The 27,945-nt window shown below is 32.5% G+C and overlaps 1 long non-coding RNA gene across 1 annotated transcript in view; it reads right to left on the bottom strand.

The window, feature by feature from the left end:
- Positions 1-27,945, bottom strand: part of LOC143251952 (uncharacterized) — a 244,675-nt gene that overhangs the window by 18,073 nt on the left and 198,657 nt on the right. The gene's annotated exons all lie outside the window — the stretch shown is intronic.

The raw sequence follows: 27,945 nt of genomic DNA, 5'->3' as shown, positions 1-27,945 counted from the left end.
AGTGTTTTGATTTTTGCATACATAGAGGAAGGGTCAGTGTCTCATAATAAAACTTCAAGATACTGAGTGAACATTCTGTATTATAGTAGCTTTCATTAATTTCACTTACAAAATATGTCAGCTATCTAAAATTTGTCAGTATTGAACATTCTAAATGTAAGAAGAGATCAAGTGTTTAGCACTGTTAGCACATACCCTCCCTCCACACACACATTTATTATATTATGCTAGTTTTCCATATTTATGAATAACAAAAAATTAATGTAATTAGTATAGTTACAAATGTATGTACACATTTTTGCATTAACAGTCTAAAGTTTCAGTAATTATAACACTTTTTGTTTTTTTCCTCCCTGTTATTTTCTAGCACTTAATGTTTTTCTTTGTAATGAAAGAACTCATCTTTAAATATATCCAATAATGCCCAAAATAAACAGTTCTCTCTGGTTTGTGTTTGTCCTCTTAAAACAAAAAAACTATATTTTGATGAGGAGACAGTTGCTGTGTGATATACTGTTTCATTATTGGTCATAAGTCACCAAACCTCACCTCATGTATTTACACACCTTAACATGGTTAACATTCTTTCAGTAAAACTTGCATTTAATCACAGTTTCATTTAATTATGATACTTTGTGTATTGACAGCATTGGGAAGACACTGTCTTATTTTTCAGAGGTAACGTGCCAAGTTAAGTTAGGTGGTATTGTTAATAATGTTACTATACGTTATTACACATAGTAGCAAAGTATTTAATTAATTCTACTCTTTCACATTGGTCTCATGGTTCACCCTCTACCATGAACTGTTGCTAAATCAGCAATGTAGGGTAAAATAAATAGATAATTGGCTGTAATATCAAGTACTTAATGCCATGCTTAATGATACAGTGTAAAAGGTCATGGTAACTCAGATTTCTTAAGGTATCCTCAAAAAATTGGTTTTGTTAAAGGTTGCAAGTATTGTGTATACAAAGAATGACGTTAATTAAATCTTTCTACTCCAAATGTGTTGTCTATTTGTTTTAGTTATGTGTTCTCAGACTCTGGATAGTTTGAGTGAAAGGTGGTTTTCATTTTAAGCATGAAAATACCTTTTTTTATTTTACAATTTCAAGTATATATTAATACTAAGCTGTAACGTGTGTGATGAATTGTTTAACTTGTCACGGTGACTAACATGGCACATACTGACTGTAATGTATGTGATAAGTTGTTTAACTTGTCACTGACTAACATGTTGATACTGTGATGTGATAAGTTGTTTAACTTGTCACAGTGACTAACATGGCACACATTGATACTGACTGTAATGTATATGATGATTTGTCTAGCTTACTATAATATCTAACATTGTAAAGATTTTGGTTGTACAGTAGGTTATAACCTTTTAACTTGTTACAATGCTTAACATCTTAGAGAGTTTTTATTGCAATGTATGCAGTGAATTGTTTAACTTCCTATGATAATTAAATTATGTACGAGATTGTTATTGTAACGTGCGAAAGAAAATAAATCTGTTATATATGTGTAATCATTAGACTGTTGGTCCACTTTGTAATATCGAATAATAAATTAGGCACAATGTCATAATATTATTCACACACCTAAATTAATTTAAGCCACTATATAACGACTTAGATTACTCCAAAATCCAATAAATCTTATATACACATCACTGTTATAAGAGGTCTAACTGCTCATCTGTGGTTCGCCTGACCCAAGTTGTGCTGATGTTCCCTAAACGGGAAAAAATGTAGTTCCCACCAAAGTGTGCGGGCAGTCGATGAATGCATTAGTTATCAATGTTGCAAATGATATTTTCGATTTTACCTTCAGTGAAAAAGAGATGGAAACTTCAATATGCGTGTACGATCACTAATCAGTTATTCTGCTGTATAATATTGAATAATAAATTAGGTGCAATATTGCTCACACACCTAAATTAAATATGTTCAATCCAAAAAGACTGTAAAACAAAAAATAAAATTGCAGTGTTATTGTATAAATTCTGGTTGTATTTAATTATTTAGTTTTCTTTGGTAACCAACATTTTATAGGTAGATTTTGACGTATTTTAATCTATATGATGAATAAGCTACATATAAGTTGTTAAGGGTAATGGTTCACTGAAAGTATGTTACTTGTAATTCACGTATCTGTAAAAGACTCTTTCTCTTGGAAAACCATGTCATATTTCTTCTGTCTTTTAATAATTTTTATTTTTCTTTAAATTTATCAACTGACACTTTTATAATATTTGTATTATATTTTCTCAGCCAAGAAATACAATAGATAAAATTTTAAAAATTCTACTTGACTTGCGCCTCTACTAAACTATATATAAAACTATTCAATCCGATCAAAATGTTTGAATATTTACTCCATGATTTGGTGAGAACCGGATACCACATTAAAGACTCATTTTTAAAGAAAATATTAATCTTGCAGCTTCAATCTTTCTACACGAGGTGTCCAGTTTATTGTTTAAATTATCAATACGATTTATAGTTACATTTTGGCTTTTTTTCAAACAGCCCAGTCTTTTCAGTTTTCTGAAGGTTAGCGTTAGATTTCGTTAAAACAAGGTTTCCATATCGCCCTTAACAGCGGAATGTTGTTTGTGTGTCTTTATACGTCATTTCTGTGTAAGTTTCAAGTTTATTTCTGCTAAGTCCACATTTCAAAATCAACAGTTGCAAGAATATAACTATCGGAAACTGTTAGCGTCAAACTGTGTGAATTGTTCTGTCTAATCAATTTAGGCTTAAACAAATAACTTCGTCTAAACATATTATTCAAACAGTCAAATTCCGAGTCTTTTAATTAACACTGCTACACTTCACAGCTACTATGTTTCTTTTATAACGTTCCACTTTATGAATTCATAATAAACTGTTTTGTTTCATAATGTGTAATATTTTCATCATTACTCTATATGTGGAGGTTATATCCAGTATAATGAACCTCATTTTTCTTTGTTATTTATTCAAAAACGAGCGTAGGTTAGTCTCGCGATGGAGCTTTGGATTTTGTACCTGGAAAACAGATTAACTTGGTACACACAATACGACAGAATTTCTCCTACAGCGGAAGATGTGTATGTATTATAAGAGTGATAATTAACCGCTAAGTATAGGTATTTTAATAATAGTGTGCTGCTTATTGGTTTTTCCCTCTGATAAGTTATTCAAAGCTAAATGTCTTTTTTAAGTGTCCATTTAATAACTGGGAAATTTTGAAAAAACTTTCTCCTCTAAGTATGATTTATAGTTCCTAAAAACATATCTATTGAAAAACTTATGACAAACGTCTAGCACCCGGACTATATTCTGTCATGTGATTCAACATTGACGAACATAACTACTGATTTTTACGTGTTCTCCTTTACTAAATTATATTGTACACAGAAGAAAAGTCAAACAAACTGTAGGGTTTTCCTTCTGCTGCCTTTTTTTCTGTAGTAATGTTTTAGTTGCTAACTATTTACCATCCATTCTAAAAATACAAATATGAAACCAATCAACGAACCTATTTCCTATGAATGTAAACTTTTATTATAATGTGACATTATAGAAAGAAGTGCAAAGCAAATGTAGGGAGTTTGATTAAAATGGTGATCTTTAACCATTGTGTGAACTCCTTTACATGGATCTCACCATGTCCACAATTATCTGTTTTTATAAATATACCCCAAATAATCGCGCACAGATTTAACTTTGTAATTTATCACTCAATTAAAACCTAACACTACTACCACTCACACTATTTGAATGTTATAAACAGTTAGAAATGTACACCTGTTGTGTGATGAACTTTCAAGGACTTTTCTTGCAGAAATACGAGTTGATTTGTGACTAATACATTTCATACATCCTACCCTAATCATCTGCACGTGACGGGAAAGCAGTATCACTATATATATTCCGCAAAACGGAAGTAAAGGGGAACACATAAAAATGTTCACACAATTTCACATGCAGTTATTTTCATTGACAAATGCAATTTACTCCTACCCTTTCAGTTATTGATAACAACGTCTTGGCTGTTGCGTAAAACGACTGCTTCCCAAAAAAATATAACAAATAAAAGACCTCCAAATAAAGAACATATTTTATTAAATCATGTGTTCAAACCGTACAGGTAAGATCATTGCGCCTTATTTACAATAAATCGGTATATTTCAAATGAATATTTTATAAACGCAAATTATTGCCCTTAATTGTCTCACGCCATAAATAACTATTTCCGTTTCATTAACTTTATGTTTTTAGTACCCAGTTTTATTATCATTGAAGAAATTTTTGAGCCGTGTTTGATTTTAATTATACCATTTCTCAACATCCAAACGCAATGTTATGATATTCTCTAAAAGAAATGCTAATCAAGTGTTAAACTTGTACAAATGAAGGTTTAAAATCGAATTACAAAAGTTATTTATGTGCTACGTGTTTGTTTGAGGGTAAAACTACAGTGGGCTTATCTGTTGTGTCTACCGCAGAGAATCGAACTCCGGATTTTGTTGTTGTGAGTCCATAGACTTATCACTATCCTACAAGAGGACATTTCTATTGTGCATAGTTGAATAAAATAATGACAAAAATCATAAAAGTAAAAGCAACCATCGGTTATTACAAATCAGTCAACTTAGTGAACTTTGAGTATTCTGTGAATACTATGATATTCTGGGGATAAAAAAATATTTAATGTGTGAACTTCTTTTCCAAGTAATAATTACCTTTTGAATCTCTAACGAAAAGTGAAATATCTGGAAAGATTAAAATAAATTCCATACACACACACAAAAGAATAATTAGAAAACAAAATCATTCTTTATTAAACATTTTGTTACACACTTTATAATTACACAACTACATGATCGAGAAAAGTCATACTACATTAAATAACTATTTCATCTATAAACAGATTTTAGTTTTATCAGCCTCCTCCTCCCCTCATAGCTGATCCTTTCCTCTCCTACTTTTGAAGTGAATATGTTGAAATTTGATTTATTATGTTTTCATTTGTCTTACCACAACTATCTATATTTACGGGTTTTTTTATATAAAATAGTTGTTTTTACGTGCATAAAAAATCTGACAACTAACACAAATGCAAAACAGTCTTTATTTTTCATAAGCAAATTCTATATTTAATACAAAAGTCAAATGAAAGGATACTTTAGAAACCGACTGGAACAAACCTGTCAACCAACTTGAACACGTTTGTATAAAGCTCAAGACACTCAAAACCACTTCAATAAAATAAAGCCAAAATCAATGTTTAAAGACTGGAAAGAAGACCTTGGTTCTGATACCAACAGAAAACAAACTATGCCTGCAGTGGAAAGGACTTTTTCATGTGCAGAAAGTAGCCAACAGAATGGATTATGAGGTGAAAGTGTATGGGAAAACCCAGATAAAACATGCCAACCTCTTCAAAAGGAAAGAAAACATGGCGGGTGTAGGTATCGAGCCACTGTTGGATATGTCTCGTTTTTGTTTTTTTTTTATAAAGAATCGCAAGAATGATAACTTTAATGACAATTGAGAAATACTAGACCTAAAACTACTGGAAAGAGATAAGACAAGGAATCAAATATAAATGAAGAACTGACTTGTTTTATATTGTGCAAGCAGAAAGACAGTAATAGCAGGTTCACTTATAATCATCTGAGGTGTAGTTCAATTGTAGTGCATTGACCTTATTCTAATATTTCGAGTGTTTTTCGTAGCTCTCATTGAGTATTGTTAAAGATTACTTCATAGTTTGTAGAAAAAAGAAAATATAGGTGCTCAGTTAAGAAAAGTAGGAAAATAAGAGTATGGAAAGAATGGAAATAGAGTAGGAACACAACGTGATATCACTTACATATCACAACACAAAGTAGAATCAATAAATGAAAATGGATACAGGACCAACCAATCCAACCTACCCAAATTTTATGAAGAATAATAATATGGATGCTTTCCTGGAATGGCATGAAATATTAGTCCAAATTAGAAACTGGGATAAAGGTGGCTGTACAATCTGTCTCAGCCCATTTCTCACGTAAAAAGGCCTTTAATAATATATCTAGGTATGACGTCAGAAAATACCATGGACGATGAGAAGTTACATGTGATGTTAATAAAACACAATGAACTCACTGACGAAGAAACTCACAAGAAATTCAATTCAACCACTGGAGAAACTATACTTCACTTTGTGACACGTTTCTGGCGATACTTAACAAGATGAACTTACGTAGCCAAATGTGATCATAGTTTTGAAGAACTGACAGATTTAATATGTGGGCAGTTTATGTTCATATTCTCAATTGACAAGATTATCAGCCTTGCAAAACAGGACATGGAAGAATAACTGGCAAGTAGACGAATAACCAAGTAAAATCAAAATGGGAGTGACTGACAGAAGATTAACACATAAACCATACAAAATATGTAATGCTTGTTATAAAATGAGTAATGACAACCAGATGAGTATCCGATGGAAAGATCATAGGCAAGGTCAAACTGCGTGTGATGATTGGTTAATGAGAAAGTTTCTTTTGTCACAGCTAGCCTGTTGAGTAGATTTGTGTTTAATTACAAAAACATACCGCTCTGGTAACTAAGGGTAATGTGTATGAATTTATAACTCATCATACAGTAAATAAATTACCAAACACCACATATTATATCTTAACTTGAGCAAAACATTATTTATTCAATTGAAAATGTTTTATATCATTACTACCACAATCTTCCTTTAAGGTAAGTGGTCAAAAAGTGAATCTTATTTATATAATAATACACTTACTTAAAATATTTTTATTGTACGGAAAATTCTTCAGCTTTTTATCCCGTGGCTATTTATCGTAAATTGTAGCGCACTTAACATTTCACTCTAATTTCATCATTAAAAGTTCGTTTATAATTACGTCATTGCACAATAATCACTTATCGTCATGATTCAATATTGTGAATTGTTCACACACTAAATATTTTATCCTATTCTTATAAATTACAGCTTCCCTTACTGTAAATTCATAATAACATCATTCACCTATTCTCAAGAAAGCATCATTGATTTTACGTTTTATCATATTTTCATCAACATCTATAAGCTAATAATAAACCAACTGTAGAGTGACCATTTCACCAGCCATAATTTTATAAATTACATATAACGAACGTATTGAAATACTCTTTACCTAACTCTTAACGTGGAATTGTTGTCAGCTTATTGACCAGCAAATTATTTAGCTTATTCTTAACACCAACGCAGATAGCTCTCGTGTAGATTCGAGCGTAATTTGAAAAACAAAAACAAACTTAACACTAATTTTTCTTATTCATATATCATCGCAGCGCAGATATATGGATTTATTCTTATCCTTGTTGAATTACCTATTCTACTCATAACAGCAAAATATTTGTTCTCTTACTGCTAACAGTTAGATGTTAGTTATTCTGCAATTTTCGAAAAGCAAATGTTTCACTTCGTTATTATTATAAATTTACTTCAAGTAAAGTCATTCTTATTTGTACTCCCATCATTACTGTTATAAATCCGTGTTAAAGTCAATATTTTATTTTTTTCTTTCTTATTTCATGGCGACTTAAATTAAACTCGTAACCTTGTTAATATTTCACCTTACTGACAGCTTAGAAAACTTACGTATAAAGATTCATAGCACTGTAGATATATTAACAAAACAGCGCTTTGAACAATTACTGATATTAATCACAGCATATTAAATGTTTCAAGTTGATTTAATCATCATGTTTTACATATAGGGAAATGATTTCCACGTAAGAATTAATCCTTATGGTAAACATTTTGCTTTAAACTTTCTATTGTACAATCATTTATACTAAACGCATTGTTTAACCTCTATTTATAAATTTACAAATAGTGAAGCGAGTACACTTTAGTTCTCTTAATTTTCTATTATAAGATGATTAATAGGGAAATAATCGCAGAATAAATGTTCCTTTTATTTCTACTATTATTAGACAACTATTAGTGAGGTCATAGTACACCACATTTTACCTTACACTTTTGCATATAATTTAATACATAATAAGCTTATCGCCTAGTAACTTTCATTTGGTTTTAGTGATGTCGAGAAACCCACTTGTTGAGAAATTTATATGCAAAAACGGCTCGTTTGGGTTGAGAAAATATTTTACATAGAAGAGTGAACAACGTCTCGAACTTCTTCGGTCATCGTCAGGTTCACAAAGAAAGAGATAACTGACCGGAAGCTGACCACATGTTTGAAAGGGGTTGTGTAACTGTGTGTCGAAATGTAGAGGGCGGTATTAGATGTTTGAATATATAATTTTATTTATTTTATTATATTAATATAGGTATAAAGGCGTTCCTTTATATTGGTTTATTTTGGGTTTAAGTTGTTGTATAAGTAAGGCTTCTTTAATTTTGCGTTTGTTTATGTTTGTTTCCTTATTTAGTATTTGAGTGTTTTCTATGGTTATGTTGTGTTTATTTGACTTGCAGTGTTCGAAAACGTGTGAAGGTGACTTTTTATGTTCTTTGAATCTGGTTTCCATTTTTCTACTTGTTTCTCCAATATAGAAGTCGTGGCAGTTATCGCATTGTATTTTATAAATAATGTTGGTGGGTGTTTGTCAGTGTAGTTTCTACATAGTAGAGACCTCAATTTTGTGCCGGGTTTTTGAATAAATTTGGTATTAACTGGAATGTCATATTTTGTTACTAATTTTTGCCAAATGTTGGTTATTTGTTTGCTGATGTCAGGAATATATGGTATACAGCAGTATATGGTTTCGTGTTTTTTTTATTCGTGAGCTGTATTTACTTTAGTTGGTTGATTTTGCTTTCTGTCTAGGTGTGTGCGTATAATGTTTTCTACTGTTTGTGGAGGAAACTTATTGATGTTGATGAAGTATTATTTTATTTTGTCTAATTCATCGTTAATTTTATCTAGTGAGCATAGTTTTATGGCTGTGTTTATTTGGTTTCTTAGTATGTTGAGTTTTGTTTTGTTTCATGTGCTGAGTCCCAAGGAATGTATAGTCCAGTATGGGTGATTTTTCGGTGGATTTATGTTTTGAATTGTGTGTCAGTTCTTGTAATTTTGAGGTTAAGAAATGATATTTGATTGCTTTCTTCCTGTTCACATGTGAAGTTAATGTTGGGATGTATAGAGTTAATGTGATTGAAAATATTAAGTATGTGTTCTGTAGATTTGAATCCCGCAACCGTGTCATCTACATATCTGTACCAGTATAGTGGTGGATGTAATGCTGTGTTAATTGCTTGTGTTTCAACTTGTGTCATAAAAATATTGGCTAGAACTGGTGATACTGAATTGCCCGTGCTTAGGCCATTTGTTTATATATAGTTTTGGTTGTTGAACATGAAGTTTGTCTTTATCGTGGTGAATTCTATGAGGGTTGCTAACTGGTTACTGGGAATTTCTATAGTTGGGTTAGGGTCTCGGATAGAGTTCTAAGGCTATCATGCAGGCTTCAGTGGTTGGGACTTCTGTGAAGAGGGATATAACATCGAAACTGACCATTAAGGCTTTATGATTAAGTTGATTAAGATTAGACTTGAAATTAAAAGAGTCTTTGATGAATGAGCTGGCTGATGTTACATATTTGGAGAATGCCCATGCTATGCATTTACCAAGATTGTAATTAAACGATTCATATGTGAACATTATTGGTCGCAATGGACAATCTGGTTTATGAGGTTTGGGGATGCCGTATATTTGCGGTGTGCGTGAGTCGGTTTTACGTATATAGGAATAAAGTGTTTGTGAAATTGTGTTGGCTTATTTCATTTGTAGTAGTAATTTGTTCAGTTGCGTTTCGTGTGTCTTTGTTGGATTTGTGTGTATTGGTTTAAATTTGTTCGTGTCTGATAGGATGTTATTCATTTTTTGGATGTATTCATTCGTGTTCATTATGACTATAGCGTTACCTTTATCTGCTTTTAGAATTTTTATGTTTTTGTCTTGTTTTAGGATTTTAATGGAATTAATGTCTCTTTTTGTAAGGTTGTTTTTTAGTTTTCTGTTTTGTGAAATTATGTTGAGGGTTTTGTGAGAAAATTCTTTGAAAAAATCGTTTAAGATGTTGTTTTTAGGTGTTTCTGGAAAATATAAGTTTGTAATTTTACCTGGGAAGTTTGGCTGTTGGATGTCAATAAAATTATCTAAGTTGTCTTCTTTCTGTTGGTTGTGTTTGGTTGTTTCCTTGTTTTTCTTCTCTGTAGAAAGTAACACAAGTCTCCTGGCTAGGTCTTCTAAACATGTTTTGATTTCTATGGTTGGAATGTACCTAGGTGCTATTGCGAAGTTGAGTCCTTTGTTAAGTAGTTGTTTCTACCCTCCACATTTCGACACACAGTTACACAACCTCTTTCAAACATGTGGTCAGCTTCCGGTCAGTTATCTCTTTCTTTGTGAACCTGACGATGACCGAAGAAGGTCGAAACGTTGTTCGCTCTTCTATGTAAAATATTTTCTCAACCCAAACGAGCCGTTTTTTGCATATAAATTTCATTTGGTTTATTATGACACACTTGTATATAACTCATTTTCTACCTTACTTTTGTAATATTTAAAGCGAACTCATTTTAATCTAATTTCTTTACTGCAATCGTTAATACACCTAGAAATTAGCAATTCAACAATTCCCATTTATTTACTTCTTATTAGTTGCTTTGTCTTATAAGCTTTCCTTTATCAGTCAATTAATCCATTCTACAACACTTTTCTTTCCCATATCTTTAAACTTCGCCGTCTTTTTACACAGAATTCTACTGTATGATATGAATACTTTCATTCTCCTACAACACGAAAATCATCAACACAAGAAAACGTTGTCACCACAAAAATGTAAATTACATTAGATTACACTACATTACTGCTAACACTTTTCCTTATTGCTCACCGCAAAAAATGTAAGTTACATTAGGTTGCACTACATAACTGCTAACACTTTTTCTTATTACTTTTATAATCAAAATATTTAAAGTGAAGTCACTGCACAGTTAAGGCTGTACTACTTTGTTTCATGTCAATTTCACTACATTCAACTTATCACGCACTAAATTCTCAACACATTGTAGTCATCAAATTTCTTGTATGGAATACGTTCTGGCATTTACCCTCAGTTTAACTATTATATTATTTACAAGTAAAACAATTCCACTGACATGTCCTTTTGTATTCTTATCATTTTAAGCAAACTAACTGTAAACACAGCAAATTCATTTTTCTTATTTACATAATTGTAATTAAATGTAATCAAATGATCCCACATCAAATACTTTATAATACTGTTTTGGTTATTATTACTTATTACGAATCGTTGCAATGTGTTTGGCGTTAGTGTTTCCATGCTAATTATCTTAATACAAAACTTCTTGTAAATCAAAGTTTCTACGTTATTCACCTCTTCTCATACAAGCATCATGGAACCGAATTATTCGTTTTATATTTTCATCAATACCTGTAAAGCTAATATTAAATCAACAGCAGATTTAACATTTCACCAGCCATAATTTTATAATTAGAAGATTACTTGTAACAAACGTATCGAAATGTGCTTTAACTTTGTATTTAACTTGCACGTTGTATTACTATCTCTTTATACATAGTGAAATCATTTCAAAGTAAATATTTATCCTAATGGTACTGTGTTGAAATTATTTATAGTGAACACATGCCAAAATAAATGTTTTCCTTCTTGTTATTCAACATTTAACTGTAATGAACTCATGACACACTGCAGTGTAACCATATTCTACGTGTTATAATTACACCTTTGCTTACAAAGAGAGATTACATGTTATCATTATAACTTTGCTTACAATCTTGTATCACAGTAAATATTTTGCCAATTAAATGTTTCACTCAAATGTTATTTCTCTTTCTCCTATACTCATTATCAAGCATATCACTTTATCGTTATTAAAACTACTTACAGTAAACTTATCAAAACGTGTTTTGTCTTATTGCTATCTTGGTGTGTTTAGTTATATATCCAACTTATTGCAAAGTAATATTTTTGCCTCATTATTGTCAGTATAAAATTTCGTATAAATGAATAATCCAACAACAAATATTTCACCTTATATAATTATTTCAACTCGCCACACTGAAAATGTTTCTTCTCATTCTAACTACAATTATCCTTAAAAATAAATCATTTGAAATTGAGCCTTAGGATCACCGTTATCCACTTACTTATTAAACTTAAAACACTGTTAATTCTTTACCTCAACGTTATGGTTATAATTTGTGTATCGCAAGCTCGTCACACAGTAAATGTTTAATCTTTGTTTCTCATTATCATTTCTTAATTAATGGATTTCATACACTTTACACAGCAAACATTTTACTTTATAACACCATTGTACGTCTACCATTAATGAACTTGTAACACAATAAATGTTTCACATTACTGCCATCATAATAATGTATTTACACTGAACTGATCCCACGCCAAATATTTGATCTTACTGTTGTCATTAAAAGTTCATATACTGAACTCATTGCACAATTTTATGTTTTACCATTTTTACACACTCTTACAACATTAAATGCTTTTCCTAATTCCTACAATTTTGAAATTACTTGAAGTATTTGCGCAACAATTAACAGGACTAATATTAAAATCGTACTTATATCGAAATAATTAGATAGTAAAAATTATACTTCAAACTTCCTATTATGCAATCACTTACACTCAATACATTGTTTTACCCCTTTTTGTTAGTTTAATAAATAATGTAGTGAGTTCACTTTAAAGTTATCTCAATTTACTATTACAAGATAATTTATAGGAAGTCATCGCAAAATAAATGTTTTCTTTTATTTGTACTCTTTTTATCAAACAACGTTTTGTGAAATCATAGTACAGTAAATATTTTACCTCGTTCTTATCCTTATAATTTAATGCACATTGAACTCATCGCTTACTGGTACTTTTACTTTTATTATGAAACACTTATTCAGAACTTATTTTCTACCTTATTGTGTAATATTTTGGGAAATACATTTTATATTAAATTATTTACCTCGATCGTTAATACATCCAGAATTAAGAAATTCGCAATATGATATGTTTGCCATTACACCCAGTTTAACAACACCTATTTCTTTACTTGTCATTATTTGGTTTGTCTCATGAGCTTCCCTACATCAGTCAAGTACTCCATTTCTAAAATTCGATATCTTTTACACAGAACTCTTCGGTTATTGCTTATTGCCCAGCAAATTCTTTAGCTTATTCTTAACACCAACGCAGATAGCTCTCGTGTAGATTTGCACAAAATTCAAAACCAAACACTAACTTTTCTGATACATGTATCATCGTAGGGAAGATATATGGATTTACTTTTATTGTAGTTAGATTACCTATTCTACTTTTTAATGTAATGCCACTTTGTACCATTACTGACAGCACATTCACTGTATAGTAAATGTTGAACGTTGATGTTATTATTATCTATTTATAAATAATGAAATCATCTCAAAGTAAATATTTATCTGAATTGTATTGTGTTAAAATTCTACACAGTGAACACAATGCAAAATAAATGTTTTCCTTCTTATCATTCAACATTTAATTATAATAAACCCATCACACAGTGCAGTATAACCTTTTCCTACATGTTATCATTATAACTTTACTTCCAATCTCATATCACAGTAAATATTTTGCCAATTAAATGTTTCACTCAAATGTTATTTCTGTTTCTCTTATACTCATCTTGTTACACATCAAGAGTATCACCTTATTGTCATGAAACGTTATTTATAGTAAACTTAACAAAAAGTGCTTTATCTTATTGCTCTCTTGGTGTGTTTAGTTATTCCCAACATGTTGCAAAGTACTATTTCTACCTCATTGTAGTCAATATAAAATATCTTAAAATTTAATTATCCAACAACAAATACTTAGCCTTAATTTAATCATTATAATTATTTCAACTCGTCACGCTGAAAATGTCTTTCCTCATTCTTACTATACAATTATACTTGAAGATAAATCTTTGGGAAGTTAACCATGGAGTTACTGTTATACGCTTACTTATAATATTTATCACACTATAAATTCTTTACCTAACGTTATTGTCATAACTTAGATGTCGTAAGCTCGTCGCACAGTAAGTGTTTAATCTTACCTTCTCATTATCTTTACTTAATTAAGGAATTCCACACATACACCATTTTACATTAATATCATTGTGTAATTATCAATATTGAACTTGCAACACACAAAATGTCATCACAGTAACTTTTCTACAGTGAACTCATCTCACACAAAATATTTGATCATACTGTTATCATTAAGAGCGCTCATACTAAGTTGATCGCACAATATATGTATTTCACCATTTGTATTCGTTATAATAGATCTACTAATAGTGAAAATATCGGGTATTACAAATTTAACCTCACTGTCATCATAAAAAATTATGGTCTAATGACACAATCGCACAGTGAATATTTGTAGTTTAGAGTTATATACATTTGATTCTAATACACTCTTACAACACTAAATGATTTTCCTAATTCCTACAATTTGGAAATTTCTTGAACAGCAAATGTTTAACATGACTAGTATTACAATTTTTCTTATAATACTGCTCAAAAAATTAAAGCAACAAGAACATATTTTAGTACATTGTCATAACTAGATTTATGCATGAAAAACATATCCGTTCGTCTACAAGTGTATTCTTTTAAGCTTGCGAGTGAAGTTTGAAGCAACTCAAGCGAAATTCACCTCACTCAAGGAGAATACAACTCAAGGTATCTTATATAAGGCTGTTACGTGAAACTATGCATTAATTCTCGATACATACACCAAACGTGGACCTTTTGTGGCTCTTTTTGTCAGTGTGTGCCTTCATCATGTGTACCCAAGCAGTCAGACGCCATCTGACAGAAATCGAGGTGGCCAGGGCGGTCCAAATGCTCGAGGATGGCCACACCCTAAGGAGGGTGGCACAGCGCCTGCCTCAGTGTGTCACCAAGCGTCATCAATCGACTTACCAGGAGACGAACTCTTATGGCAGGAGACCAGGTCAAAGCCCTCATCGTTACACAGCAGCCAGAGAGGATAGCTACATCCTGACTACAACTCTGCGGGACAGGTTAGCTACGGCTCGGTCACTGCAAAATGAGGCATTCCACTGGAATCCGTGTGTCCATCAAAACTGATAAAGCAACTGCAGTCGCCACAAGGGCAAAAAAAAAAAGGCAAGCTAAACATCAAGCCACTGCAAGTATTAAAGGAGGACTTCCTGAATACAGATCTACAGAAACCTAAAGAGGAATAAAAGAAAGATTCTTCACTGCAGAAACTACAAGAAATGAAACACAAATGAAAGAGTAAAGGTACTTACATAACAGAGGACCAGAAGGGAGTGTTGTACCAGATCTATCAAGATGGTTCTTTTAGCGATGTTAAGCAGATCATAGCACCAGCAAAATACCATACTCAAGTGGAAGTTGGCTCATTCGATTGAAGAAGAACAACAAGAAGCAAAGGTGATGGCAGACACAATAACAAGCAACTTCGATGGATGAGAATTACTATAAATATGATCAGATACTGCAGGTTGTAGTCTCCTACTAGTCTGGAAATAATCTTCGGAGTAGGCTTTCCAAAAAACGTATCGAGTTTATCTCAAAACATATGCAAAGTCATTAGAAGTGGCTCTTTACTACCCCAGATATAATAGAGAGAGAGTAGCGTCTCACGGAGCATGCAGTGACTATAACATGTGCCTGCAGATAGTATTACGTACATAAAAAGAGAGTATAGGATTTTGCTGAAAAAGAAAACGATCCGAAACAGATACTATGGATGGGAGAAAAACTTGCAGAATTGAGGTACACATATCAGTACGAGTTATACTTTAGAAACCGACTGAAACAAACCTGTCAACCAACTTGAAAACTTTGTATAAAGCTCAAGACACTCAAAACAACTTCAGTGAAAGAACGTCAAAAATTATTGTTTCAAGACCGGAAAGAAGACCTTGGTTCTGATACCAACAGACAACAATAAACTATGCCTGCAGTGGAAAGGACGTTTTCAAGTGAAGAAAGTGGCCAGCAGAATGAATTATGAGTTGATAGTGTATGGGAAACCTAGATATAACATGCCAATCTCTTGAAAAGGTACTTTAAGAGGAAAGAAAACATGGCAGATGCAACTATCTAGGCACTGATGGGTGTGTCTTATATATCTTTCACATAGAACCAAAACAATAACTTTAATGACGATTGAGAAATACTAAACATAAGACAACTCGGATGAGATGAGACATACAGGAAACAAACACAAATGAAGAAGCGACTTATTTTACATAGTGCAAGCATTGAAGTCAGTTAATTTAAGAGAGAGAGTAATAGAAGTTTAGCTTATGTAACTGCTTCAGAATCATCTCAGGTGTAGTTTAGTTGTAGTGCTCTAACCTTATTCTAATAGTCCGAGTGTCTCTCCTGGCTTTGAGTATTCTTACAGAGTATCTCATAGTGTGTAGAAAAATTAGGTGTTAAAGTAAGAAATTTATATATGGACATATTCACGATCGAGTTACTGTAACAAGAAAATCAGTGAAAATAATACAAAGTTAGTGAAATATATACTTAATATGTTTCTACATTTAACTAAAACTAATATGCAGTGGAGATTATTCAGGTGTTATAATGGCAGACACTACTGCAATAATAGAGACGAGAAATATAATTTCGTCAAGTTATGTATTTACATATAATGAAATCCTTTCAAAGTAATTATCTACCTGAATGATACTATTTTAAAATTATATCTAATGAACTCACTGCACAACAAATGTTTCCTTTTTATCCTTAAACATTTAATTATAATAAACTCATGAGACACTGCAGTAAACCTTTTTCAAAATGTTATCATTATAATTTTCTTTTCAGCGAGATTATCTCACAGTAAATATTTTACCAATTAAATGTTCCAATAAAAGTTTTCTTTTTCAATTTCTCTTTCCATCATATAGTAAGCATATCACTCTATACTTATGAAAAGCTATTTATAATGAAATTATCAAAAACTGATTCAATTCATTGGTATATCGGTGTGTTTAGTTGTTACCAACTTATTTCAAAATAATATTTATCTCATTGTTGTCAATATAAAATTTCGTGAAACCGAATAGTCCAACAAATATTTCACCTTAATTAAATCACATTATAATTATTTCAAATCGCCACACTGAAAATGTCTCTTTTCATTTGAAAGTGAACCTCAGGGTTACTGTTATACACTTAATTATAATACTTAACACATTGCTAATTCTTTACCTCAACGTTATTCGTATAATTTATATATCGCAAGTTCGTCACACAGTAAATGTTTAAACTTACTTTCTCGTTATCATTACTTAATGGATTTCATAATCTTTAATTAGCTCGTAGTTAAAATATCGGGCATAAAGTGTTTCATCTCATTGTCATTATCTAATATTCAGTTCTAATGACAAAATCGCAAAGTTAGATACATTTAATTATAGAATACTCTTAAATGCTTTTCATTATTCTTACCATTTTGAAATTACTTCGAGAAATCTTTTCACACCAAATGTTTAACATGACTACTATTACAATTTTACTTATACTGAAATAATCAGAGAATAACTATTTTGCTTTAAACTTCCTATTATACAATCACTTATACTAAACGTATTGTTTTACCTATCTATAAATACACAAATACTGAAATGATTGCATTTTAGTTCTCCTAATTTACTATTATAACATGATTTACATGGAACTCATCGCAGAAAATATGTTTCCTATTATTCGTACTATTATCAGACAACGTTCAGTGATCTCATAGTACAGTAAATATTTTACCTTATTCTTATTCTCATAATTAAATGCATAATGATCTCATCGCCTACTAAATCTTTCACTCGATTCATTATGGAACACTTATATAGATCTCATTTTCTACCTTATTATTGTAATATTTAAAGTTCACGCATTTTAACGTAATTACTTTACTTCACTCTTTAATACATTCAGAATTTAACAGTTCGCTATGTGATATATTTGCCATAACACCCAGTTTCACAATTCCTATTTATTGACACTGATTGGTTTCTCTGAGGAGTTTTCCTTTATCAATCACGTAATCCATACCACAAAACTTTTCTTTCCCACAGTTTTAAACTTTCCTGTATTTTTCACAACTCTTAAGATATGAGAACTTCCTTTCTCCGACTACACACAAAATATTACACTCAGGAACGTTCTCACTACAAAAATATAATCACAAAATTAGGTTACACTACATTACTACTAACATTTCTCCTTATTGCTTTCATCTTCACATTATTCAAAAGTCACAGCAAAGTTGAAGTTCTACAAGGTCATTACTTATCAATTTCACTTACATTGAACTTATCACGATCTAAATTTTCAGTCTATTGTTGTCATCAAATTTCTTGTATAGAATATATTCTAGCGTTTAACCTCAGTTTAACTGTTATGTTATTTACAATGAACACATTCCACTGACGTGCTTTTTTTATTCTCATCACTTCAAGCATACTTATTGTAAACAGAGCAAACTGATATTGTTACGATTACTATTTCTTATGAATTCGTTGCAATATGTTTGGCGTTACTGTTTTCACGTCAATTTTTCTTCACGTAAATGAATATTTTAACATCATTCCCCTATTCTCAAACAAGCATCACTGATTTTACGTGTTTTTTTTATCATTAGATATTAGTTATAATGTAATTTTCCAAAAGCAAATGTTTCACTTAGTTATCATAAATTTACTTCAATTAAAATCATTCTAAATTGTACTCCATCATTAGTTATAAATCCATGGCAAAGTTAATATTTTAAATTTATCTTTCTTATTTCATGGTGACTTAAATTACACTCATAACACAGTAAATATTTCACCTTACTGATAGCTTAGAAAGTTTACGTATAAAATATTCATAGCACTGTAAATATATTAACATAACGCCGCTTTGTATCGTTACTAATATTCAGTGATGACGAGAAACCCACTTGTTGAGAAATTTATATGCAAAAAACGGCTCGTTTGGGCTGAGAAAACACTTTACATAGAAGAGCGAACAACGTTTCGACCTTCTTCGGTCATCGTCAGGTTCACAAAAGAACGTTGTTCGCTCTTCTATGTAAAGTGTTTTCTCAGCCCAAACGAGCCGTTACTAATATTAATCACAGGATACCCAATATTTCAAGTTGATTTTATAATTATACATTTACTTATAGAAAATCATTTCAACTAAAGTATTAATCCTTATGGAATTACTTCAAAATTGTATGTGTACATATACAGTGAAGTCACTGCAAAATAAATGCTTACTTTTTATTATAATTCAACATCCGAATAAATCATAAAACACATCGCAAGGTGAAGTAAACTTCTTCTTGAAATGTAATCATTATTCCATTGCTTATAGAGAACTTATCTCACATTTCATACTTTACCAGTAAAGTAAAATGTTTCACTGAAATGTTAGTTCTTTTATACATCATCCATCACGCAGTAAGCATATCACCTTATTATAAAAATCTACTTGAAATTAACTTATGAGAAATACTTTATCTCATTCTTATCAATATAAAATTTCGTACAAAAGTATGGAAGAACAAATATTTCGCCTACTTTAAGCATTTTAATTATTTCAACTCGTCAGACAGAAAATGTTTCTTCTCATTCATACAATTTCCCTTACACATAAATCTTTCCAAAGTCAACCTTACGGTTATTGTTATACGATTACTTATAATAAACTTCTTGCACAGTAAATAGTTTCTTTAATTTATTGTTATATTAAAAATCCTTACGATAAATATATCACATACTTAATACCTTAAACTAAATTTAATCATTAAAAGTTCGTTTATATAGAAGTCATTGCACGAAAAACACTATTATCGTCACGATTCCATTTAGTGAATTGATCACACACCAAATGCTTTATCCAATTCTTATGATTTCAGCTTTATTTGCATTCGAAACAATTTATTTTTACTTCAGGATTATATTTATTAAACACATCGTACAGTACTTATTTCCTCTCACCAGTATACGATTACTTTTAGCGAGTTCAAGTATTTCATTCTATGGTTATCATCGTCATGAGCTCATATCACAGTTACCATTATTCATCATTGTGCACGTACTTATGATACACTTATCGCAATCTAAATGTACTACCTCAACGCTTTCCAAAAGCAAATGCTTCACTTGATTATTACTAAAATTTACTTCAAAGGCTTTGTAAATTGTACTCCAATTCTATCATGCAAATAAAAATAATAAACCCATTGCAAAATCAGTATTGTACCTTCTTTTTGCCTCAGCAAAGTTAAAAAACTATACCACAATAAATATTTCACCTTAATGATAGCTTGGTCATCACTACGTATAGCGAAATCTTAGCACTGTAAATGTGTTAACTTAATGCCACTTTCTACCATTACTGATAGAACATTCACTGTATAGATGTTGCACGTTGATATTATTATATATTGCTAAATCATCTCAAAGAGTACATTTTCATCTGAATGGTATAAAGATTATGGACAATTAACTCATTGCGTTATTTCTCTTACTCATTCCATCACACATTACGTGCATCACTTTCACTTATCCAAAAGTGCTTATCTTATTAGTGCGTGTAGTTAATATCAACTTATTTCAAAAGTAATATTTATATCATTATCAATATAAAATTTGGTACAAATGAATAATACAAAACATTTCACCTTTACTCATAATTATTTAAACTCTAGACACGGACGATGTCTCTTATTCTTATTACAACTGTCCCTCAAAATAAATCGTTGGAAAGTGTCAACATTTTCATGAATTCGTTATACCTTTCCTTATAGACAGGTTATCCGACAGTAAATATTTTACAAGTGTATCACTAAAATTGTATTTCTGTTTCTCACTTACTACTTATTCAATCAATGAATTAAGCGTATTTATGAAAATCTACGAATGAACTTCTCGATTAAAATTAATGTTCAACGTAATGGAATATTAATATTATATCTAGTGAATACACTGCGCAGATACCGTATTCCACACAAATTTCCTACATATTAACATATGCGTATAGTTTAAAAGCAAAACTCCTTTCGATAGATCTCAGCAACATTCATTAAAATCCTTAATCAAGCACTTCCAAGCGTTTGTAATTCATTACATTTATAATATCTGAAAATTTTTAGCTGTTTATCACTAAATTTATACCACACTAACATATAAAGACATTTCTGTAATGTTGATTGAAAATGCAATCACGTAATCGAGTTCCTCCTATGTCCGCAAGACATCTTCAGGCATAATGTCAGTCCCAAAATGTTCACTATTCTGTGTTGCTTGTTACAATAGTGAACATTATTGAATGTATCGTAAATGTATTCAAAGAAACTGCATTGGATCAAATTTACGGCTTGTAACGGGAAATTTTGCCATTTTAGTAACGTTTCACGTGGATTCTAAGAGTACAGTTTTAACAATCCTGTTTGTTCCTAAATTCAACTAGTTACTTATTTCTCAGTTTATTTACACCTCAGACCATAATCTAAATTTCGAATATACGATATTTGACTAACATACCATCATACGTGACCATTCGAAGTTTAAGTGGTTTGCATTTCAATGAAATCATGTTTTGAAGTCGGCATGAGACAGTCGACTCACTCATGGAACATTTTACGATGAGTAAAATTATCTGGAATACAGTATTCCCTCGCTATTCGCGGGGGTTACGTTCTTAACCCCCCGCGAATAGCGAAAAACCGCGAATATTGGATGCAGTTTTAAAACTTCTGTGTATGAGATTATATACGGTACTAAATGCTTCCCAGACACTTTCTAAAGACACTCTTACTCATTAATACAGTAATAATGTAGTAATATTGCATGCAGTCATGTATTTCACTAATGTAGTAATGACAATGTAAACACATTTTAATTTTGTACTGCAACAATATTTTAATCAAAAAGAAACGTAAGTACAGGAGGACAGTAACACCGCATAGTATAGTTACCCATACTGTATTATTGTACCGTAAAGTCATTTTCTATGCGTACAACACATGTATTAGAATTGACAGAAAGTGGAACAAATTTAAAGGCAAACTTAGACAGATAAATACAGTACGCACAGTTCAGGTAATAATAATACAGTACAGTACAATTCAGTAATAATATGCAATTAAAAACATTATTAATACACGGTCACAAAAATATGCACTGTACATACAGTGTATGCATTTATAAAAACATACGTAGTGTATTGCAATAATAATTAAAAAAAAATTAATATTGTTTGTGCACTCACCAATAATGAATGATAATAAAATGATGATGAAATTTGCTGTGCCATACGATGATGATGATAACACTAATGTACAGTATGGCACAGCTTAGCTGCTGCTTTACAGCACTTTAGGTAATTACTCCTCTTCAGGCACTTAAGGAGAAAGCTCCATTTCTTCAGGAGAGTCAAGAGGTGGTGTTGTTTCTTTAGGAGTGTCAGGAGGAGGTGTCGTACTTTCTTCGGGTGTGGCTTGGTTTGACGTTTTGGGTACCTTCTTTAGGAACATGGTTATTGACAGCTGGTTCCGTTGTTTTTTCATAGTGATGAATAGAGTTTTGTAGGCCGACATGGTAGAGTTAATTGCATTTGAGAATTGCAGCGAACGAACCATATAAGGGTCCCATGACTTGGCAGTCTCTTGCAAATCCTTTGCTTTTGACATGAGTTCAACCAACCGTTCTAGAGTTAGACCCTCGTCCTCTTCCTCTTGTGATGGTTCTTCCTGGCCCTCTGTTTCTTCTTCACTGGCAGATTTCGTCAACTCTGCCAAATCTTCGTCCGTTAGAGGCTGAGAGTGGGCGTTAATCAGGTCATTGAACTCTTCATAAGTTATGTCATCAAAGCCTTCACCACCGATTAACTTTGCTAGTTTAACTGACTTGTTGACAGCATCATGTTGAATTTCATCCGGTGAGAACCCTTTTGTAATCATGAACACATTCTGGCCACAGATTTTTCCAACATGCATTAAATGTTTCTTTTTTCATGTCTTGAAGTGCCTTGTGTATGACTGTCAGGCACGATGCAATTGTTAAATTGCGCCAGTACACTTTCAACTGGAAGTCCTCATTCTCGTATATTTCATCAACTAATTGTTGAAGACAGTTGGCAGTGTAAAGTGCCTTAGAGGCACGAATCACTCCTTGATCCATAGGCTGGAAAAGGGATGTTGTGTTGGGAGGGAGGAACTCGATCTGGACTCCCTCATGATACAAATCCACAGGGTGACCGCCAGCATTATCCATGATCATCAACACTCGAAATTCGAGTTCTTTTTTGCGAAGGTATTCTACCACTTGAGGGATGAAACGCTGATGAAACCAGTTGGATGTCATGAGCTTCGTAATCCAGGCCTCGGAATTATGCATCCAGAAGACAGGCAAAGTGTTTTTATTTTTGTTCTTCAGAGCCCTGGGCTTTGCAGATTTATAAATGAGGCCGGGTTTCATCATCCAGCCAGCAGCATTGCCACACATAATAAGTGTCACTCTGTCCTTTTGTGCTTTGAATCCTGGGGCTTTCAGTTCGTCCTTCATGATGAAAGTTCTGGAAGGCATTTTTTTTCCAGAACAATTCAGTCTCGTCCATGTTGAAGACCTGCTCTGGCTTGTATCCCTTCTCCTCAATGAGTTTCTTAAAGGCCTCAGGATACTTTGCTGCAGCTTCTGTGTCTGCAGATGCAGCTTCTCCGTGGGATTTTCCAAATCGTAGTTGGTAACGTTTCAGGAAACGATCGAACCAATCCTTGCTGGCATGAAATTCTTCGGCATCAGCTGCTGTTGATGGTCCTGGTTGTCCTTCAGTGAATTGAGAATATAATTTCAATGCCTTCTTTTGAATGATCTTGGTGTCCAAAGGGATATTTTTCTTTCGCAAGTCTTGTATCCACAATGCTAAGGCAGATTCCATCCTCACGATTGCCTTGTTTCTTACAACATTCACCATCTTAGCACTTCCACAAAAATTCGTATCTACACTAGCTCTGATTGCTTGTTCATTTTTCTTTATGTAACGCACGGTGCTCTCATTCACTCCGTAATGGCGTCCTACAGCAGCATAACCTTTTCCTTCCTTATCATATCAAGCAGTTGTACCTTCTCATGCAGGGTCATAACCTTTTTTCTGGCGCTTAGGTTCATTGCCAGAAGCTGAAGGTGTAGGGTGTTTGAATGGCATTGTAGGGTGTAAATAATATTGTAAAAATAAACACTTGAATTTACAGTCCAAACAACCACGTTGAAAACTCACGCGCGAATGAAAGAGAGAAACAGCTGATCAGCAAGAAGGAGAAACTAAATCTGTCAGCCATTGGCTAAATTCAAACCTATTTCCTAGCCTCCTCGGGACCGAGCGCTGTGTGTGTGCGTGTGTAATGCGTTACCGGCTGTGCTTTGCCGTTTGCGTTGTGGGGGAAGCTGAGGCAGTCAGCCAATAGGAGCTCAGCCCATTGTTCGATAAAGACGTCAATCGATAAAACTGCTTGAGAGAGTAAATACAGACATACCCTCGAAAAGCGCTTTTAGTCTCTATGACCTACAAAAACCCGGTTTACCGAGCATTCGTTTTTATGACGTCATGACGCTAGCCCAGCATACGATGCGATAGGGTAAAGAGCCTAACCCGCGAATATGCGGGGTCGCGAATGGGGAACCGCGAACGGGTGAGGGTATACTGTATGTATTATTGTCGTGTTAACAATTACGTAAAAAAAAATAAATCGACGTTTTCCTCCAATGTTGCTACAGCGTTAATTACGTTCTTACAAGTTTCGGCACCCTCGAGTTTTAAACTTACTTCACTGGGTATGTAAAAATAAAGTTAAATTTCGTTGTACGTTTAATACTTGGTATTGAACCACGATAGGTTGTACGATTAACTATTTTCTAAGACTACCTTATGAAACTGGTTAAAATACGTACAAATGTAGTAATTTTATTTCAAATGTAACTTAATTTAAGATATTTCTAAAATGTAAGTAGTATTGGGTAGTAGTAGTTTTTTTTTTCGAAAAGCTCAGATAAATTAAAATTCAAACCCTGCTGTAACAAGATTGATTCTTCAGGACGTTTAGATCTCCAGTTCTTGTTCATCTGTTTTTGTAGATTTGCATGTATTCAAATTTTTCTTGAAACAAACGAAGAAAATATAGTCTTAGTTGTATTTGAAATGTAGAAGTTTTAGTAATTCACTTCTAACATAATGGTTAACAGAGGCTTTTATTTTTTAATATGTAACTTAGTTTCTATGAATTTGTTACTTAATACAAAGCCAGTTGTGATTTCTAACACGTGTAAGCGAGGAATGTTTTGTATCCGGTTTACATAAACCGGGAAATTGTTCGCTGCTTTAGCGTGAAGTTAATATTTTAATGAGTTTAGTTGAAACATAAATGAAATATGAAGAAGAAATATGGATAAATATCCTTTTAATCAAATAACGTACAATTCATACAAAAACTCCAAAAGGTTTTAATCATTTCGTTAAATGAAACGCTGATGTTTATGAACACTACACACAAAGTATCCAACACTCCACCTGTTAAATTTTCTCTAACAGTTGTACAATCCATACGATATGTCCATGTACACAAGCTCGTGGTAACAAGTATAATGTTCAGAAGTATCTTATACTGGAAGATTTCACAAAATACACGATAAATATTCAACACAAACTTCAAATAGGACCACTAGATTACAACGAACTGTTCCTCACGAAAAACTTCCACTCCTCATTCAGCTTCTTACTATAAGAGCCACACGAGAAGACTTGGTTGAATGACAAGTAGAAACTTATGGCTCAAAGGTCTAGTGAAGTTTACATCCTCCCATTATAGCACACAAACTAAATAAATGTTTAGTTAACAAACTTGGACATTCCGACACGAATACAATTGGTTAACTCTGCACTTAGAAAGCCACCAAATCGTTCACCGTAGACCACTAAAGTTCATACTTTGATCAATTAAGAAAATGTAAACATTGAACTATACCTGCTACATTAATAACTGATAATTCTATATTAAAAAAATATATAGACTAACTAACAATGTGATAACTACTACTAACAGTTTCACACAGCAGATATACTGCTGATGTTAAAAAACACAGAACTGTTCTCCCAACTCCAAGATTCAAGCTGCAGAACTTGGCAACCACTGCATTAAACTTGCCACTTCCTACGAACAAGTTCCAAAATGACGGGGGAAATTCAGTGCCAATATTCAAATAAGATGCAGTTTACAGTAACAAAATGTTACCTTAATAAAACTTGTAAAAGCCACGTATCTACAATTCTCTCTTCAGTCTTCATTAAGTTTTCAGAGTGACGATACATGAAACGTCTCAAACCTTCGTGGTTATTTCGTAGTCCGAGATTTATCCAGTAGTGAACCTATTCAAGTATTCTGAGAAGTTAAGTAAACAAATTCCCCCCCCAAAAAAAAAAAATCAGGTATGTAGAAGTTCTATTCTTTAAAATTACACAAATTCTACCCATTAGCTTTACACTGAGGTTTGTTAAAACAGTTAAACTTGAATGTTTTTCAATAGCAAGAGTTACGGTATTTTTTGCTTTTTATATAAAAAAACATTTGAAACAAGAAATACAGCACAATATACATTACTCGTTTATCCAGTTTAGTGGTAGTTTACACGTTACTATACTTAGCCCATGCAAAAGATGTCAGGACATAATTTTCATGCACGACTACATTGAGAATTTTCTCTTTGTTCCAATTAAGGTGTATAGTTGAAACAGAAGGTAGTACTTGGGAGGTTAAAAAAAAATGTGCATTCATCATCCATAATGGACATCTCCGTCCAACAATTTGCTTGCCGAGACTGCGAGATCAGCATATCCTAATATTACGATCTTCAACAGTACGTGAATCTCAGTTGTTCACAAGTCTGCAGGTGAACGTCATTCTTTAAGACCTAATTCAGTGTAAGAAAAACAAAAAAAACGCCACACACGCGAAAAGTATTTGCAGAGCACACAACTCTTGAACTATTACTATGAATGAGATAGATCAACATTCTACTGCAGGTAATTCAAGTACGCTATGTTGAAGACAGTTACGAGTTACACTTGGATTATCCCTAACCTGTATAAAAGTTCAGTTGACTAATCAAAGAAAGTATTAATCAGAGGCTGGTAACTAACCGGCATCCTTCTAATTACACGTTCGTTTAACATGCACTTAAATTAACCGAAATTACCTATTGGTCTAAACGTACCAATGGCACATGATCAAGTTTCCGCTAGGTTGGACGATCTTCCAGATACATGTCAGTAGTATGAAAAAAAGGGACGAAATTCCGACATCACCAAGAATTCATGTTGAAGAACCTGCGTGATATTTATCAAAAACACCTATTCCCTAGCAAGTTTTGCTAACGTTACTGTAACATATCTTAACCTTCAGAAAAACAAGTTCTCCAATACAAAATGTTACCTTACTGCAGGTGTATCAACTACAATTATTCTTCTTCGTTCTCAGGGTTGGGTTTGAATGACGAAACAGCATAATAAAAAACAATCATACATATGTGGCAAGCTCTTAAGGGTCTCTTGGAGATTCTTCACTTTACTGAACCTATTTAAGTAATCAAGGTGCAAGTAAACCACTACCACCCTACCCACAGAACAAGGTAAAGGGCGGCATTTGTCTTAAGATACAGATCAGGTATGAAAATTTCCATTAAAATATCTATTGAGACTAGACTGAATTTACGGTTTACATTATCACTTCAGTTACAGTAAACTCGTACAGCAAGTCTTCCACGGTATTCAGAGTTC

The sequence above is a fragment of the Tachypleus tridentatus genome, chromosome 6 (assembly GCF_004210375.1).
Source record: "Tachypleus tridentatus isolate NWPU-2018 chromosome 6, ASM421037v1, whole genome shotgun sequence".
NCBI classification, from domain to species: domain Eukaryota; kingdom Metazoa; phylum Arthropoda; class Merostomata; order Xiphosura; family Limulidae; genus Tachypleus; species Tachypleus tridentatus.
Note: the sequence above shows the minus strand (reverse complement) of the source record. Positions and strands in the feature narration are given on the sequence as shown.